Source organism: Odocoileus virginianus, chromosome 14 (genome assembly GCF_023699985.2).
Source record: "Odocoileus virginianus isolate 20LAN1187 ecotype Illinois chromosome 14, Ovbor_1.2, whole genome shotgun sequence".
NCBI classification, from domain to species: domain Eukaryota; kingdom Metazoa; phylum Chordata; class Mammalia; order Artiodactyla; family Cervidae; genus Odocoileus; species Odocoileus virginianus.
In genome coordinates, this window is record NC_069687.1 from 11,596,915 (window position 1) to 11,613,113 (window position 16,199).

Genomic DNA, 16,199 nt, shown 5'->3' on the forward strand with positions numbered 1-16,199 from the left:
ATCATCAACTCTCGGAGTTTACTCAAACTCATGTCCATTGAGTCAATGATGCCATCCAGCCATTTCTTCCTCTGTCATCCCCTTCTCCTGCCCACAATCCCTCCCAGCATCAGGGTCTTTTCCAATAAGTCAACTCTTCACATGAGTTGGCCAAATATTGGCATTTCAGCTTCACAATCAGTCCTTCCAATAAACACCCAGGACTGATCTCCCCTAGGGTGGACTGGTGGATCTCCTTGCAGTCCAAGGGACTCTCAAGAGTCTTCTCCAACACCACAGTTCAAAAGCATCAATTCTTCAGCACTCAGCTTTCTTCACAGTCCAACTTTCTCATCCATACATGACCACTGGAAAAACCATAGCCTTGACTAGACAGACCTTTGTTGGCAAAGTAATGTCTCTGCTTTTTACTGTGCTATCTAGGTTGGTCATAACATTCATTCCAAGGAGTAAGCATCTTTTAATTTCATGGCTGCAGTCACCATCTGCAGTGATTTTGGAGACCAAAAAAATAAAGTATGACACTGTTTCCACTGCTTCCCCATCTATTTTCCATGAAGTGATGGAACAGGATTCCATGATCTTAGTTTTCTGAAAGTTGAGCTTTAAGCCAACTTTTTCACTCTCCTCTTTCACATTCATCAAGAGGCTTTTAGTTCCTCTTCACTTTCTGCCATAAGGGTGGTGTCATCTGCATATCTGAGGTTATTGACATTTCTCCCGGCAATCTTGATTCCAACTTGTGCTTCTTCCAGCCCTATGTTTCTCATGATGTACTCTGCATATAAGTTAAATAAGCAGGGTAACAATATACAGCCTTGACATACTCCTTTTCTTGTTTGGAAGCAGTCTGTTGATCCATGTCCAATTCTAACTATTACTTCCTGACCTGCATATAGATTTCTCAAGAGACAGATCAAGTGGTCTGGTATTCCCATCGCTTTCAGAATTTTTCACAGTTTATTGTGATCCACACAGTCAAAGGCTTTGGCATAGTAAATAAAGCAGGAATAGATGTTTTTTCTGGAACTCTCTTGCTTTTTTGATGATCCAGAGGAAGTTGGTAATTTGATCTCTGGTTCCTCTGCCTTTTCTAAAACCAGCTTGAACATCTGGAAGTTCACGGTTCACGTATTGCTGAAGCCTGGCTTGGAGAATTTTGAGCATTATTTTCTAGATGTGAGATGAATGAAATTGTGCAGTAGTTTGAGCATTCTTTGGCATTGCCTTTCTTTGGGATTGGAATGAAAATTGACCTTTTCCAGTCCTGTGGCCACTGCTGAGTTTCCCAAATTTGCTGGCATATTGAGTGCAACGCTTTCACAGCATCATCTTTCAGGATTTGAAATAGCTCAACTGGAGTTCCATCACCTCCACTAGCCTTGTTTGTAGTGATGCTTTCTAAGGCCCACTTAACTTCACATTCCAGGATGTCTGGTTCTAGGTGAGTGATCACACCATCGTGGTTATCTGGGTCATGAAGATCTTTTTTGTGCAGTTCTTCTGTGTATTCTTGCCACCTCTTCTTAATATCTTCTGCTTCTGTTAGGTCCATACGATTTCTGTCCTTTATTGAGCCCATCTTTGCATGTAATGGTCCCTTATTATCTCTAATTTTCTTGGAGAGTTCTCTAGTCTTTCCCATTCTGTTGTTTTCCTCTATTTCTTTGCACTGATCACTGAGGAAGGCTTTCTTATCTCTCCTTGATATTCTTTGGAACTCTGCATTCAAATGAGAATATCTTTCCTTTTCTCCTTTGTTTTTCACTTCTCTTCTTTTCACAACTATTTGTAAGGCCTCCTCAGACAGCCATTTTGCCTCTTTGCATTTCTTTTCCATGGGAATGGTCTTGATCCCTGTCTCCTGTACAATGTCACAAACCTTCTTCCATAGTTCATCAGGCACTCTGTCCATCAGATCTAGTTCCTTAAATCTATTTCTCACTTCTACTGTATAGTCATAAGGGATTTGATTTAGGTCATACCTGAATGGTCTAGTGGTTATCCCTACTTTCTTCAATTTCCGTCTGAATTTGGCAACATGGAGTTCATGATCTGAGCCACAGTCAGCTCCCAGTCTTGTTTTTGCTGACTATAGAGCTTCTCCTTCTTTGGCTGCAAAGAATATAATCAATCTGATTTCAGTGTTGACCATCTGGTGATGTCCATGTGTAGAGTCTTCTCTTGTGTTGTTGGAAGAGGGTGTTAGGATCAGTGCATTCTCTTGGCAAAACTCTATTATCCTTTGCCCTGCTTTATTCCATATTCCAAGGCCAAATTTACCTGTTACTCCAGGTGTTTCTTAACTTCCTACTTTTGCATTCCGGTCCCCTATAATGAAAAGGACATCTTTTTGGAGGGTTAGTTCTAAAAGGTCTTGTAGGTCTTCATAGAATTGTTCAATTTCAGCTTCTTCAGCATTACTGGTTGGGGCATAGGCTTGGATTACCGTGATATTGAATGATTTGCCTTGGGAACGAACAGAGATCATTCTGTCATTTTTGAGATTGCATCCAAGTACTGCATTTCAGACTCTTTTGTTGACCATGATGGCCATTCCATTTCTTCTAAGGGATTCCTGCCCACAGTAGTAGATATAATGGTCATCTGAGTTAAATTCACCCATTCCAGTCCATTTTAGTTCGCTGGTTCCTAGAATGTTGACATTCACTCTTGCCATCTCCTGTTTGACCACTTCCAATTTGCCTTGATTCATGGACCTAACATTCCAGGTTCCTATGCAATATTGCTCTTTACAGCATCAGACCTTGCTTCTATCACCAGTCCCGTCCACAACTGGGTATTGTTTTTGCTTTGGCTCCATCGCTTCATTCTTTCTGGAGTTATTTCTCCACTGATCTCCAGTATCATATTGGGCACCTACCAACCTGGGGAGTTCCTCTTGCAGTATACTATCATTTTGCCTTCTCAAACTGTTCATGAAGTTATCAAGGCAAGAATCCTGAAGTGGTTTGCCATTCCCTTCTCCAGTGGACCACATTCTGTCCGATCTCCCCACCATGACCAGTCTGTCTTGGGTGCCCCACATGGCATGGCTTAGTTTCATTGAGTTAGACAGGACTGTGGTCCATGTGATCAGATTGGCTTGTTTTTTGTGATTATGGTTTCAGTCTGTCTGCCCTCAGATGCCCTCTTGCAATACCTGCCATCTTACTTAGGTTTCTCTTACATTGTATGTCAGGTATCTCTTCACGCCCCTACAGCAAAGCGCAGCCACTGCTCCTCACCTTGGAGGAGGGATATCTCCTAACGGCCACCCTCCTGACCTTGAACGTGGAGTAGCTCCTCTTGGCCCTCCTGCGCCTGTGCAGCCGCCGCTCCTTGGACGTGGGGTAACTTGTCTCAGCTGCTGCCCCTGACCTCAGGCAAGGCCCAGTCTTAAACCCATCTTATCCTTATGTGAAACAACAAGAACAGGACAGTCTTCTTCAAAGGTGCTCACTTGCTCTCACTTTAGGGTGTGTGTCTGCACTCAGTTGTGTCCGACTCATGACCCCATGGACCACAGCCTGCCAGGCTTCTCTGTGGAATTTTCCAGACAAGAACACTGGAAGAGGTTACTACTTCCTATTCCAGGGGATCTTCCTGACTCAAGGATTGAAATCTTGTCTCTGTCTTCTCCTGCATTGGCAGGCAGATTGCTTACCACTAGTTCCACCTGGGAAGCTCTTTACTTTAGAGCAGAATTCAGGTAAAACCTCAGCCATAGTGGTTGCTGTTCAGTTACTAAGTCATGGCACTAATATTAAAGAACCCACCTGCCAATGCAGCTGCAGATCCGATTCCTGGGTTGGGAAGATCCCCTGGATTAGGAAATGACAACCCACTTCAGTATTCTTTCCTTGAGAATTCTATGGACAGAGGAGCCTGGCAGACTACAGTCCATGAGGTCTCAAAGAGTCAGACACAACTGAAGCAACTTAGCATGCATGAGGCCATGTAAGGGAAATTAAAGATGACATATTTAGTCTTTAACATTGTTCTATTCTCCAATTCTCATTTTCTCTACTGAGTATATGCATAATCCCAGGAATAAGTCCCATAGCACAAAGAGCTCTGATCATAACAACCAAGTCAAGAATTATTGGTATTGATGGTGCTTGTGGGGATTGGTCAGGATGACCAGACTGGCCTCATGGGGAGACACAGATGGTAGCTGCCTCCAGGGTCAAAATTCCAGGGTCTGTGGAGATCTCAGCTCCTTGTGGTGGATCCCTTACATTTCAGTCTTGAATGTTTGTCCCTCAGTCACATGAAGGTTCCCATTACTGCCATATCACTCACTGTGAACTAAACATCTGAGCATGTGTTTTGCTTTTCAACTCAGGAAACGGAGAAAGATGGGCAGGTGGAGATGGGTGAAGGACACAGAAGGATGGCTCACCCTCTCACAGAGAGGCCAACTCAAGATGCTCTCTTGTGTGCCTGTTCCCTTCTCTCGCCTTTGGGAACCCCTTCCATTTCTAGTTCAACCCAAGCTCCCTGGGAGGGATGGCGCCCAAGAGGCTCGACAGAGAGAGGTCCCAACCGTGACAGAGGCTGTTAATTTCCTGTGTCCTCCCAAAGGGCAGTCATTCAGAGCAGGCGGATTTCTTCCTTCCACTCATCCATCTTTGCTGCTTAGTAAAAGAACAGGAGCCTTCAGAGCAAATCAGAAGTGAAAGTCTCATCAGCATCTCCCCCTCCGTCCTGCCTATTCCCCATTTCTTTTGGCACCTTGCTCATTTCGCCAGCCCTTCCCAAAGAGAACCACTAAAAATAGCAACAGTTGTAAAACTATGCTTTATGTGTTGTTCCAGATAAATATCTGTATCAGAGTGGAGAAACCATTTCCAAGCCTAGAAATAAAGAAAGAGAACATAAAGTAAAGGATTGATGTTAGAGCACATAAAAATTTAAAATGTTTATGCAACAAAAGATGCCAAAAGCAAAATCAAACAGCACAAAACTAGATAGAAGAAAATTGGTACACCATAAATAACAGACAATGGGTCATTATTCCTAATACAAAAGAATGCTCTTCTATAGGAGAAAGAGATGAATATGCTAGTAAGAAAATTGGCAAAAACTGTGAAAATCTGATGCACAAAAGAAAAAATACACAGGGACAATGAAAATATTTCTTATTTCTTAGAGTTCAACTTGTGTGCGTGTGTGCATGCTTAGCCATGTCCGACTATTTGCAGCCCCATGTACTGCATCCCACCAGGCTCCTCTGTCCATGGGATTTTCCAGGCAAGAATACTGGAGTGGGTTGCCATGCCTTCCTCCAAGGGATCTTCCCAACCCAGGGACTGAACCCAGGTCTCCCACATTGCAGGTAGATTCTTTACCCTCCGAGCCACCAGGGAAACCAAAGAATACTGGAGTGGGCAGCCTATTCCTTCTCCAGGGAATCTTCCCAACCCAGGAATTGAGCTTCTGCACTGCAGGCGGATTCTTTACCAGCTGAGATACCAGGTGTATGCTTAGCTACTCGGTTGTGTCTGACACTGTACCACCAGGGATGTTGTGCAAATAAAAAACAGGGACATTGAAACCAGTGCCATTTTAACCCATCATATTAGCAGTTATTTTTATGACAATATCCAGTGCTAACAAAGTTATTAAAAAGTGGATATTTATACACAAATAGAGGAACTGTTACCTGCCACATTTTTTTAATAGGAAATACACCTATATGCATCAAAGAACTTAAAAAGCTATACAGTGTTTACATTCCTAGTTCTACCTCCAGGAATTTTTGTGTGTGTGAAAAAATATTCAAAGATATAAACAATTATTTATTTACAAAGATACTAAACTCAGAGTTATGGATAAAGAAAAGAGAGATGAAAACATTATAGATGTGATACCCTAAATGTCAAACAGAAATGTGGTGAAATGTCCGTGGCAAGGAATATATGCCTTTCATTATAATTTTCATTTTAAAGAATATTTGATGGCATGGATGAATAATAATATTATAAAGGATGAGTCAAAAAGTTATAAACAATAAGGGCCATAAAATTAATTTTTATATGTTTATTTGAATGTGTTTGTGCACCTATCTGTGTGAGTGAGTGTGTGTGTGTGTGTGTTTCCCCTAGAAAGCTTAGCACATAAACCCATGGTGATACAGGATAGGTATGACCTTTCAAGGCTGCAGTTTCTCATGGGAGCCTTTTCTTCTGTATTCTCCTAGTCTACAATGAATATGTATTTCTTTTATAAATATTATCAGAAAAATGTTATTTTTTAGTATTATGTATGTGTTTTTACTTGATCAAAATGTCTGTCTTCATTGTATTATGCAACAGGTTATTTAATTCACTTTTTATTGCATTCATATAAAAATGCCAATCAAAGATGCTACAGCCCTGGAGGAAGAAATAATTCTGCTTAATGAGCCCAGGAAATGGTTTACCCACTGTCCATAGTCTTTCTAGCAGATGTGCTCAGTCAGTCCAACTCTGTAGCCCCGTGGGCTATAGCCTGCCAAACCCATCTGTCCATGGGATTTTTCCAGGCAAGAATACTGGAATGGGTTGCCATTTCCTTCTCCAGGGGATCTCCTGACCCGGGGATCAAACCCACATCTCTTGTGCCTCCTGCATTGGTAGTCAGATTCTTTATCAGTAGCACTATCAAGAGAGCTCACAGCAGCAAATAACTTTTGAAATAATGTTTGGAGCAGTTAGTGTCCAGAAAATAAATGTGGTTGCGCAATGTCCAGATTAAGGCCTGATTAAGGTTGATGGTTACAAAGATCTCAAGTATTTTGGAAGCAATGTCTGTTTAAAATCAAGTTATAACTGTAAACCTTTTAATTGATGGCAAAGTAAGTTTAAAAATTGCATTATTTAGAAAGTTCCTTGAATTCTATAGGATAAAAATGTCCAAGGTAATCAAATCATGACATGTTTGTGTTTCCTCTTTATCTACAATTCCTCACCTAGAATTGGAAGATTTAAAGTGTTTCAGGGACTCAACTCTCAACAAGGGGAGGAAGTTGACTGTAAGACAGGAATTGTGTACACCTGGTGTCTCTAAGCTGCATACTGCTGCTGCTGTGTTGGTCATGTCTGACTCCTTGTGACCCCCATGGACTATAGCCCACCAGGCTCCTCTGTCCATGGCATTCTCCAGGCAAGAATACTGGAGTGGGTTTCCATTTCCTTCTCCAGATCTGCCCAACCTAGGGATCAAACCCACGTCTCCTACATTGCAGGTGCATTCTTTACCGCTGTACCACCTGGGAAGCCCCAAGCTGCATACAGCTTGGTTCAAATTTGGCATTTTTTTATATCCTGATCCAACCAAAAAATAGATATTATAAAATAATTCTACATCTGGCAGTAGCACATTTCCACATAGAATTCTCCATCAGATGTCATGGAAAACATAACTTCTCAGTTGGTCTGATTTAGTCTAGGTTTTGTCTCATCCTTTGTTCTTCCGAGAAATGGCAGTAGCTTTGCAGTTTGTCTTTCACGGTGAGCTGCTTCTTTTCCAAAGTGCAGCAGTGCATGGTTCCCTAAAATGTGTTAATCCTGGAGAGATTTACCTTTCTCTCCCAGAGCCTTCACTAAATCACCATCCTACCTCTGGTGTTTATCATTTTAATGAGGAGTCTTGGAAAGCAGCTAGTCAAAACAGACTCTCAGTTAGCACTTTTTAAAATAGCTAATGGATGGGGAGGGAGGCAGGAGGGGTGATCGGGATGTGGAAAACATGTAAATCTATGTCTGATTCATGTCAATGTATGGCAAAAACCACTACAATATTGTAAAGTAATTAGCCTCCAACTAATAAAAATAAATGAAAAAAAAAATAAAATAGCTAAAGCCAATTCACTGATCCTTCAATATTTAAAGGTATTTTACTGGGAAAGATTTCTTGAGCCATTTCTAAAGCTGATGTAAAGGCTCTGATTTTTGTCTCACATTGACAAAAACAGAGTTGATCTAATCTAACCTGATTCTTTCTGGGATTCAAATTCTTTCTCTTAAAAATAAGAGATAGTGTTGAAATGGATAGCCAACAAGAGCCTACTGTATAGCACATGGGACTCTGCTCAATGCTATGTGGCAGCCTGGATGGGAGGGGAGCTTAGGGGAGAAGGATACGTATACATGTGTGATTGAATTCTTTTGCCGTTCACCTAAAACTATCACAACACTGTTAATCAGCTAAGCTTCACTACAAAATAAAACATTTTTTAAAGATAAGAGATAGCATTGTGTGTGTGTGTGTGTGTGTGTGCACACGCATCTGTGCACTGTACATTTATCACATCTCTAGAGCCTTGGAGGATATACACTAACCTGTTAGCATTGATCCCATTTGGACAATGAGACGATGGGCAATTTTTTAAAAATATTATTTTCACAAATATATGAAATGTTTACGGAACTAAATAATAATAATAAATTCTAGATTTGCCCAACTATCCCAGATCATAAACCCTTTAAACTATTCATGAATATTTAATGTATTCATTAAAAATTATATTGGTTTGTTTAGAAGGTTTTAAAGATCTATGATTTGATAAAATAGGCTATATATACTTTTTATTATCTAGGAACAACACAATAGTTTTGAATATTGAATGAAAAATAAAAGTCTATATGGGTGGGCCAAAATTAAAAATATATATATATACATATTTTCTAGAAAGAACAACAAAAATTTCTTTCTCTTCTCTTTCTTTAATATCTGATGTTGTTGTTGTTGTTTAGTCATTAAATTGTGTCCAACTCTTTGTGACCCCTTGGAGTGTAGTCTTCTAGGCTCCCTTGTACATGGGATTTTCCAGGCAAGAATACAGAAGTTGGGGTGCCATTTCCTTCTCCAGAAATATCTCTAGTATAAGCTTCCAGAAAATCCTCTCAAACTAAAATGTAGATAATAAAAGAATATTTTTTGGATTATTAATATCAAATTAAAGGAGATGTGACAAATTCTACTCCTCTTCCTTGACAAATTAGGAACCAGTTTAAAACTGACTGAGCAGTAGGGCAGATAAATAAGCAAAATATTACTGATACTGCTGATAAAGTTGATGTTGGATTAAATGGCTTATGTCTGATACAAGTAAATTTCTAATCCTGGATCCCCAAACTGGGCTGACTTACACCCAAGACATTGCATGACTCCAGGACCCCAGGCCTGAGCCACTGGGATATCATGTACACATATCCACATATATACATATCCACACTATACACATATCCAGTAGGGCTTCCCTACTAAGCTAACTCATGGAGCAACAAAGGAGAACATTGGCTCTCAATGGAAAGGCCAACTCTCAAGAGAAAAGGGGGATGAAGAGGTCAGTATGCATGCAGCCACCTCCTCACACTAAACTTTCTACTAAGGTACACTGAGGTGGAGAAATGGAGAGGGGGAGAAGGGGGAGAAGTACTACATGAATATTACCTTTGATGGTGTGGATCACAATAAACTGTGGGAAATTCCTCCAGAGGAGGGAATACCAGAACACCTTACCTGCCTCCTGAGAAACCTGCATGCAAGTCAAGAAGCAACAGCTAGAACCAGACATGGAACAACAGACTGGTTCCAAATTGGGAAAGGAGAACTTCCAGGCTGTATATTGTCACCCTGCTTATTTAACTTATATCCAGAGTACATCATGAGAAATGCTGGGCTGGATGAAACCCAAGCTGGAATCAAGACTGCCGGGAGAAATATCAATCACCTCAGATACGCAGATGACACCACCCTTATGGCAGAAAGTGAAGGGGAACGAAAGAGTCTCTTGATGAAAATGAAAGAGGAGAGTGAAAACTCAACATTCAGAAAAAGTAAGATCATGGCATCCTGTCCATCACTTCATGGCAAATAAATGGGGAAACAATGGAAACAGTGACAGACTAATTTCTTGGGCTCCAAAATCACTGCAGGTTGTGATTGTGGCCAAGAAATTAAAAGTTGCTTGTTCCTTGGGGAAAAAGCTATGACCAACCTAGACAGCATATTAAAAAGCAGAGACATTACTTTGCCAACAAAGGTCCATCTATTCAAAGCTGTGGTTCTTCCAGTAGTCATGTGTAGATGTTAGAGTTGGACCAAGAAAAAAAAAAAAGCTGAGCACTGAAGAATTGATGCTTTTGAACTGTGGTATTGGAGAAGATCCTTGAGAGTCCCTTAGACTGCAAAGATATCAACCAGTCAATCCTAAAGGAAATCAGTCCTGAATATTCATTGCAATGACTGATGCTGAAGCTGGAGCTCCAGTACTTGGGCCACCTGATTTGAAGAACTGACTCCTTGGAAAAGATCCTGATGCTGGGAAAGATTGAAGGCAGAAGAAGAAGGGGAAGACAGAGGATTAGACGATGGATGGCTTCACCAACTCGATGGACATGAGTTTAAGCAAGCTCTGGGAGTTGGTGATGGACAGGGAGGCCTGGCATGCTGCAGTCCATGGGGTCACAAAGAGCTGGATATGACTGAGCAATCGAACTGAACTGAACACAGGAAATAATACAGCAAGGATTAATAAGGATTCAGCAGCCTGGCACCACTGATGATGAAAATACTCCACATCCTTGAATTTCCCATCTAGCTGAATCCTATTCACTTAATACATGATTGGGAGATTATTCCAAATGTGCTTCTCCCTTTCCTGCTTTCTTAAACAGACTTTAGCAAGGGTGATGGTAAATTCTATTCTGAATCCAAAGTCCCTTTGACACCTGCCATCACACTCAGGTTTTTGTGTTTGTCAGCCAAGTGGCTGTCCTGAGAACCTGGCTCTAGGAAGGCTTACCTGTCATGATGGATCAGTCTGGCCAATGTTAAAACTTCAAAGTAGTCTTTATCTGTAGTCTAGGGTCTATTTCCTAGGGTCCAATCTAGCATGACCTCAGATTTCTAGCTTCTACTTCTTGGCAGAAGACAAACCCAGCATCAAAATTGTCCCCTTCCTAATATTACCAATTAAAGGAAAAAAATAAGAGAAGATATTGGCTATTTAGGGGTTCCCAGGTGGCACAGTGGTAAAGAATCTGCCTGCTAATGCAGAAGATGTGGGTTCTGTCTCTGGGTCAGGAAGATCCTCTGGAGTAGGAAATGGCAATTCACTCCAGTATTCTTGCCTGGACAGTTCCATGGGTATAGGAGCCTGGTGGGCTACAGTCCAGGGGTTGTAAAGAGTCAGACACTACTGAGAGATAGAGTGCACACACACACACACACACACACACACACACACACACAGAGTAGATTCTTTCTCTCCCCCTCCCCCAAAAATGTCCCCAATAAAGTTGTCTCCCACAGGACTCCTAGATTTCTTCCCTCTTAGCTGAGTTGGTAAAGAGTCTGACTGCAACGCAGGAGACCTGGGTTAGATTCCTTGGTGGGGAAGATTCCCCGGAGAAGGAAATGGCAACTCACTTTAGTATTCTTGACTGGAGAATTCCATGGAAAGAGAAGCCTAGCAGGCTACAGTCTATGGGATCACAAGAGTCAGACATGACTGAGCGACTAAGCGTGCACACAGATTTATATCATTTTACTCCTCCAGTCAAGAAGCTCATATCTGTGGACATAGAAATCAAATGGGGGAAATGCCTCTGTTCCCTGGATGATGAAGTTTTTATTTTTCCTCTTCAGTTTTATTTCTCTGATGCCTCCATTTTTGCCCTTGTTACTTACCAGGACCCCTCCCCTCTGTGAGAGTAGGAGGAATAGGAGAAGGTTGTTTTAAGACTTGTTTTCAGCATCTGTTACTGTAATAGGTTATTTACACTTTGCAGCATATACAGTGAGGCCTCATGATAATACTTGGCAAATATTTAAAACCAGACAAATGTGGAATTAAATTCTTGCTCCAGATTCAGATCAAGTTAATTCAGTTCTGAAACTGGGCCATTTGTAGAGACATGGATAGACCCAGAGATTGTCATAGAGAATGAAGTCAGAAAGAGAAAAACAAATATCATATATTAATACATATATAAGGACTCTAGAAAAATGGTGCCGATGATCTCATTTGCAAAACAGAGACATGGACACAGGAAACAAATGTATGGATATCAACAGGGGAAAGTGGGTGGGGGAATGGGGAATGAGAGAAATTGGGAGATTGGGATTGAAACTTATACACTATGGACATTACGTATACAATAGACCACTAGTGGGAACCCACTGTATAACTCAGGAACTCTACTCCATGCTCTGTGGTGACCTAAAATGAAAGAAATCCAAAGGGGGGAGGGATGTATACATATGGCTGATTTACTTTGCCATACAGCAGAAACACACAACGTTGTAAAGCAACTGTACTCCAATAAAAATTAAATTTTTATTCTCTAGGCCAGAATACTGGAGTGGGTAGCCTATCCCTTCTCCAGTGGATCTTCCCAACTCAGGAATTGAACTGGGGTCTCCTGCATTGCAGGTGGATTCTTTACCAACTGAGCTAGCAGGGAAGCCCAATTTAAAAAAAATAAAAATGTTAATTCAGTTCTTTAAGACATTCTTTCCTCTTTTACAAAATAGAAGCATCATCCTGATGATTAAATGACATGACTTAGAGGATGCAATAGATAGAGCACTTCGCTAGCGTCTTTCTCCCCTCTCTGGTACTTTCAGTGGTTATCAAAATACACAGACTGTCTGACTCTACACATAGCATACTCAGCAAGACTAAATTTTTTATTCCCACCTCCTCTTTTGTTGTCAGGTGTCTCTGCCATCACTGTCTGTCCTTCAGCTTCCAGCCAGCATCTGCCCTCAACATGGCATTTGCTGACTGATGCCGAGAGCATCTGCCCTCTTCCCATGGAGCAGAGGCATGGGCTTTGTGACAGCTAATCCCTTTGTCGTGGATGTGCGTCATATCTGTGCTTTCCAGTGCCTTTTGAACGTCATTCCTGGTTTTCATGTGTTCCCCTCACCAGATGGTTACTAAGGCAGTGTGTCAGCTACAAACCAGCTATTCTGTAGTCCATTTTTTAATGCAGAACCAGGACTCTCCAAACCACTCATCTACTTCATTTGTTGCTCCCTGATGGGTTCTGCCAAGGGACACAAGTCTTGAGGAACAGAAAGGGGCAGTGTCCCCTCCTGTGTGACTCCTGCTCCAATGAGCAATCCTCAAACAACCTTCTTCACTACGGCAGTAGCACCTCACTCTGGGACTCGTGTTGGTTCCAGTTTTCAGTTTTCCCAACACCTGCAAAACCAGGCTCATCGCCCTCAGGAACATGGTAAGCACCAACCATCAATTTCCCCATCAGGAGTCTGGGTCCCCACCCAAAGGGACCACTCCTCTAAAGATCTAAGTTTTAATAAGTCCAGTCTCTTCCTTTGGTTCTTAAACCCTAGGGGTGGTCCTCATTTCCTGTGGTTGCTACCCTGATACATTAGTGGGATTTTCCCCAACAATTCCTATACCTATTTAACATTGTTTTAAAACTGTATTGGAGTAGAGTTGATTTACAATGTTGAGTAAGTTTCTGTTGTACAACAAGGTGAATCAGTTATACGTATACATATATGCACTCCTTTTTGGATTCTATTCCCAGATAGGTCATTACTGGAGTAAGAAATGGCAACTCACTCCAGTGTCCTTGCCTGGAAAACGCCATGGAACGAGGAGCCTGGCAGGTTATAGTCCACGGGGTCACAAAGGGTCAGACATGACTGAGCGCATACACACACAGGTCACTACAGAGTATTAAGCAGAGTTCCCTGTGTTAGACAATAGGTTATTATTAGCTATATATTTAGTACATAGTAGATATTTAATACATAGCAGTGGTTATATGTCAATCCCAATCTCCAAACTTGCCCCTTCCCCCATTTCATCCTTGATAACCATATCTTTGTTTTCTGCATTTGTGACTCTATTTCTGTTTTGTAAATAGGTTCATTCATATTTTTAGATTCCACATATAAGGATATCATATGATATTTGTCTGTCTCTGTCTGAATTCACTCAGTATGACAAACTCTACATCCATCCATGTCACAGAAAATGGCATATTTTCATTATTTATTATGATTTAGTAACATTATATATATATTATATATACATATCCATACATATATATGCATCTACATATGTATACAATATATACATACATATGTGTATATATATATATATATACAGACCACACTTCTTTATCCATTCTTCTGTCAAAGGATGTTTCACTTGTTTCTATGTGCTGGCCATTGTATATAGTACTGCCACTAACATTGAAGTACATGTATCTTTTTATATCTTTCATATCCTTTCATATGGTTTTCTCCATATATATAAAAATATCCTGTTAAAATTACTGGTGTGATTACTCAGTCCTAACAGGACCCTGACTGATAAATCCCCATCAGAAGTCCCATCTCACCCCAGACTCATTTACAATAGGCTAATGACAGCTAGAATAGAGGTGTGTGTTCATCTACACATTGGCACACAAGTATCATCAATTCATTGTACCTTGCAATGTACAGAAGAGACAAGAGATTTCAATTATAATTCTTTGGATAAGAGAAACAAGATATACAGAAAACACCTGGCACTCCATATTTTTAACAGTTTTATTGAAGTATAACTGATATACTAAAACCTGCACAAGTTTAGTGTATACAGTTAATGGCACACTTTGTGCTTAGTCACTCAGTCCTGTCCAACTCTTTGCGACCCCATGGACTGTAACCCGCCAGACTCCTTTGTCCATGGGGATTCTCCAGGCAAGAATACTGGATTGGGTTGCCATGCCCTCCTCCAGGGGATCTTTCCAACCCAGGGATCAAATCCAGGTGTCTCACATGGTAGGCAGATTCTTTACTGTCTTAGCCACCAGGGAAGCCCCCCAAAAGGCTGAGCACCGAAGAACTGATGCTTTTGAACTGTGGTGCTGGAGAAGACTCTTGAGCATCCCTTGGACAGCAAGGAGATTAAACCAGTCAACCCTAAAGGAAATCAACCCTGAATATTCATTGGAAGGACTGATGCTGAAGTTGAAGTTCCATCCAATGCTTTGGCCACCTGGTGCAAAAATCAGACTCACTGGAAAAGTCCCTGATGCTGGGAAAGATTGAGTGCAAGAGAAGGGGGTGACAGAGGATGAGATGGTTGGGTGGTATCACCAACTCAATGGACATGAGTTTGAGCAAACTCCAGGAGATCGTGAAGGACAGGGAGGCCTGATGTGCTGCTGTTCATGGGGTCGCAAAGTGTTGGACACAACTGAGCAACAGAAAACAACTCCTGAAATAGTGTAAGCATATTAAATCTGTGATGTGGGATCTTTGAGGGTAAAACCCATATTCTACATGTGTTCTGAACCCCCAACATGACTATCTTAGTCCACTTCATAACATAACCCCACAGTCTGGGCAGCTTAAACAACAGATATTTATTTTCTCTCATTTTAATTTCTTGGACTTGAAAGTCCATAATCAAGGTGTGGCAGGACTAGTTTCAGATGATATCTCTCTTCTCAGCTGATAGATAGCATCTTCTCACTGGGTCTCATATAGCTTTTTCCCTATGCCCACATGGGAAGAGACAGATCTCTGGTTTCTCTTTCTCTTCATATAAGGACACCAGTTCTATTGGATCAGGGCCTCACTTCTATGACCTCTTTCAGTTCATCTCAGCTGCTGTCATGTCTGACTCTTTGCGACCCTGTATACTGTAGCCTGCCAGGCTCCTCTGTCCATAGGATTTTCCAGGCAAAAATACTGGAAAGGATTGCCATGCCCTCCTCCAGGGAATCTTCCAGACCAAGGGACCAAACCTGTGTCTCTTAGTTTCCTGCATTGGCAGGCAAGTTCTTTACCACTAGCACCACCTGGGAAGCCCTCATTTAACCTTAATTACTTCCTTGTAGACCTCACTACCAAATCTAATTACATTGGCAGTTAAGGCTTCAATATGTGAATTTTGAGGAGATAATTTAGTTCATGACATTGATTATAAATGAATTTAGGAGTGGAAGTGTTATCTAAAATCTGAGGGATTCTATCTTTAAATTAATAGATATGGAATGATTTGGAAAATCCTTGTTTTCAAAACCCAGTTTAGTTTCTACTAATTTCAGCATCTTAGAGCTTATACCTTCTTGCCCATTCCATACCAAATAGTTTTCTTTCTTCAGAGATTAGTTTGGGATCCATGTCACTAACACAGAAGTTGACATCACTTTTCTAGAAGAATGACA